Below are 4,511 nucleotides of genomic sequence, written 5' to 3'. Positions count from 1 at the left end.
ATCCCACCCCTCAGAAGTAGCCACTATTCTGATTTTATCACCGTAGATTAGTTTTGCCTTTTCCTGAATTTCATATAAATGGAGGAATCATACGTATATAACTCTTTGGTGTTTGACTTCTTTTGCTCAGTAATTTTTTTTGAGATTTATCTAAGCTGTTATCAGTAGTTTGTTCTTTCTATGGCTATGTGGTATTCCATTGTTTGAATATACACCACGGTTTGTTTATCCATTCTTCTTTTGACGGACACTTGTGGTATTCCCAGTTTGTGGATACTATGAATAAAGATGTTAAGTGCACTCTTGTATAAACCTTTTGGAGTAAGGGGACATTTGCTTAAATTTCCCTTGAGTATACTCGTATGTCTAGGAGTAGAATTTCTGGGTCATAGTGTAGGTGTACATTTAGCTTGATAAACTGGCAGTTTCCAAAAATGGCCATCTCCTTTTACACCTACCAGCAAATGCATGAATGTGAGATGGAGATCTTTTTTATCACTTCTATTAGTTCCATAGCACAAACATAAAAGGATTTTTTTAAGTACTGACTTTTAAATCTATTCAAATAAGAATAACAAAAATGAAATGAAAGCACCTGTCTGGAAATTCAACTGAGAGGCAAGAGCTGAGTTACTGAAGATCTGTAGCATCATCTGACAGGTTCTACTTGAGTTTTCCAGGACAGCAAAACACTTAATCAACCCTGGCACGGCTTTCCGAGGATCGAGCCACAAGGGATCAATTTCTCTTTCTCCTTTTCTCTCTGCCTGTAACTGAAACCTCACAGTGATGAGGAAGAAAGGGAGGGAGGGTTAGAAATGGGAAGTTCATTCATAACAAGTATTTATTACACATTGTGTGCCCAAGCACCTTGCTGGACACAGTGGTAAAGAGGAAAGATGCAGAAGGTTCCATTCTCGTTCTTGAGTTGCTCATAACCTAGTTGATGGATGCAAGATGGCAACACTTTCTCTATCTACCATGTAAAGATTGATGCTGTTTTAGATTCTGCTCTTTGCCCTCCTTGTGTTCTGTTCCTCATGTTCTCCCTGGGTCATCTCATCTGAGCCCATGATTTCAACTATTCACCATGCCTCCCTCCCACATCACTGCGCCTAGTCTGAGCTCACTCCTAGGCTCCATATCTGTGTTTTCCAACTATTTCCATCCTCAGCTCATAACTTACATACAACTCCTCAGTAAACTCTGTTAACTTTGCCTTTATAATATAGCCAGAAGCATACTATTTTTCACCAATTCCTCCTCTCTGACTCTGTCCAACCCATTATCATCTCTGGTCTGTATTGCAAGAGCTCTAGCAAACCAGTATTGCTCTTATTGCTGTTGCCTGCTCTTTATCATTTCTGTCTTTTGGTAATAGAAACTTGAATTACCTTTGGTAATTTACCTTGAATTACCTTTGGTGAATGTAACCATCAGGGTTCCAGCAGAAGGTTAATCTGAGGGGAGTTTGGAAAAGATTATTTACAAATGTGTAGGTAGGATTGAGAGAAACAAGAGGAATGGTGGTATGATGACCTGAGGTAGCCAACAGAGAGAGCCCATTATCATATCTAGGCCAAGAGAAGGGAGACTCTACCAGAACTAGGAGACACCTGTATGAAGAGAGTCACTTAACAGAAGCCTCAGTAGATGTATGTAATCAACCTGCAGTGACCTAGAAGGGAAGGGGTCTGTAGAATAACACCCTTACTTCATTCTCCTCCAACCTTCTGATCTCCTCCCAATGTCTACTATTGGATAAATTCAACTGTAAGCCAGAAGACAAGGGACCCACTGAAGCAGTGAATGCAGGTCAGCCTCTGGGGCACAAATCAGGAAGAAGGGTGGAGAGTAGCTCTAAGGGGACCAACAGAAAATACCTCACACCAGAAGTCACCTCTCGGGGCAGCCGGGTGGCTCTGTTGGGTAGAGCGTGAGTTCTGAGCAACAGGGTTGCCGGTTTGATTTCCATATGGGACAGTAAGCTGCACATTCCACAACTAGATTGAAGGACAGCGACTTGGAGCTGATGGGCCCTGGAAAAACACACTGTCCCCCAATATCCCCCAATAAAATTTAAAAAAAGTCACCTCTCCCCATTTCTTGGTCCATGAGATTTGAGAGCTGCTGACCTCACCCCAGTTCCAGAGATGAACACATGAGCCAAGCCTTGGCTGTCAGATATTCCAGGTCCTTTCTCAAGAGCGTGGTTTAGTGATGCACAAATAAGCCAAATTAGACCAACAAGAAGCAGTCCCAGGACTTTTGCTGACAGCATCAAGGAAAAGAAACTTTCTTTCTGCTGTTAAGGATGTGATTGGAAGTTGTAAGCAGCCATTCTGCCATCTCATTGGGAAAGGCAGCCTGAGAATGAAAAGTCAACAAAAAGGAAATGGAGAACAAAGACTAAATCCTGATGTCACAGTTTGAGCCCCTGGATCCAGCCAGGACTGAAGCCCATGACTTTTCTGTTCTCTGAGTCAATGAATTCCATTATTGCTTAACCCAGTTTGAGTGGTGTACTGCAGGCGGGGAGAGGGGAGTGGGAAAGATTATCTTGAATAATCTTTCTTATCTCCAAAACCAACACAAAGGTATACCTACCATGTTTCCCTGAAAATAAGACCTAGCCGGACAATCAGCTCTAATGTGTCTTTTGGAACTAAAATGAATACAAGACCCGGTCTTTTAATGTCTCTATGCTGTTATTTCTATGGAATGCCCTTTCCCATATTCTCCATCTAGAAAACTCCTTCTCAAATAGCCTCTTCACTGCAAAGCCTTTCCTTAATTTTCTGGGTAGAATTGCTCACTTCTTCCTCTGCGTTGTCAGCACTTTGCAAATGCTTCTATGAGCACATGTATAAAATTGTACCACCATTAGCTGTTTGCTTATCTGTTTCCACCAGCTGTGAGCCCCTAAAGACGTAGATTTGGGTGGGACTCACCCTTGCAAGCCCAGGGCCTAATACCTCAGGGAAACTCCGAGTTCAGGCTAAAGCAGTCTGTTTATTTTCAGACCTTTCAAAGCCATTTCTGAGTTAATGTGCACTGTATAGATCCCCAAACGGGTACAGAATGCTGCAGTTTCCAAACTCTTTTGACCCGAACACTCAACTTTTGCCAAAGTTGCTGTGTCAGAGGAATTTAGAGAAGAAAAATTACTGCGGTTCTTAGGGTGACCTTAATGAAAGAAGTGGCTTTCAGTAAGCGTCTGTTAAGTGAATGAAAGGGAAGAACTTGGTTAGGTCAAAGTGGGATGCAGGGGCAGCCAAATTGGAAGCAGCAGAAACAACAGAAGCAATGAACAGGAAGCAGCAGGGGGTGACCCATTGGACATCTCTCCGATGGTGCAGGGTCAACAGTTAAGAGTGACTGGGACCATAACCCATGCCCACTTCCTTAGTTTAAATCTAACAGAGATTAGATGTATTCTACACACTTGATCCTGCCTCCGCCATGCCCCAGGTGCTGAGGGCCTACTTGATTTTGACCTTCAATTTGTTTCACTTTTGACTCGGAGGGGCCGGTGGGTGGGTGATCAGAACTGATTTTCTTCCAACTGCGCAGGCTTAAGACAGATTCCTTCCTTGTCCTGTGCCTGTTTCCCTCTCTGTGAACTAAGGGAAGAGACGCAGGCTCCCTCCCAAGCTTGGCCCAGATGCCTCGTAAAAAAATAAAGTAATAGCTGCCAAAGGAAGCCCTATTCCCACCGCTGTCATTTTGCACAACTCATCGAACAGTTTAGGCCTTTGTAACATGAGGGTAATTATGCCCCCCCCCACCGTCTCCCAGGACTTCTGAAGGAGTCACGCGAGCCTGCGTGAGACGTGTTTTGTACACGGCACACAGAGCACTGCAAATGTAATGATAATATTGTACATCGGGTGAAGAAGAGGCGAGAAAAGAGGAGGTGCGTGGGGGGAGCCGTGGCCGTGTCCCCCCCAAGGGGAAGAGCCCGGGCTAAGGAGTCTCACCCGCAAGTTCACCCGACAGCTCGGCCACCTACCAGCTGCCCCTCCTGGGGCAATTAAGCACGAGGCAGCCCTTCTTATCTGTACAATATGGATAATAATACCCGCTTCGCTGCTCACTTGGAGGTTACCTGAGGTAAAGCTTGCAAAGCACGTGGCGCAGCGTACATAGTAACTGGCCCTCAGTACAGGTTCACAACATTCCTACTATTCCTGTGACCGATAGACGCAGCCGGCAGGAAAAGGCGATACACTAGTTCTGGTCCCGGTGGAAGACAACACTGCCAAAGGGCCTGTCGTCGGGGGGACACCTACCGCCCCCGGTACAGAGCCACAGCCCAAGCCCGGCCACAAGGAGAAGGACCCAGTCCTGCGCGCCAAGTGCGCGCGCGCGCGCCCAGACCCCGCCCCGCCCCCACGCCCGCGCGCCAGGGGCGGGGCCGCTTCCTGCTGGCGTCCGGGCGCCGCGCGACCCCTCCGGGTGCGGCTCTCGGGCGCCTGCGCCGCGCGCTCCGCCGGAGGAGGGGGCAGGGC

This window comes from Rhinolophus hipposideros, assembly GCF_964194185.1.
Source record: "Rhinolophus hipposideros genome assembly, chromosome: 8".
Classification (NCBI taxonomy): domain Eukaryota; kingdom Metazoa; phylum Chordata; class Mammalia; order Chiroptera; family Rhinolophidae; genus Rhinolophus; species Rhinolophus hipposideros.
Note: the sequence above shows the minus strand (reverse complement) of the source record.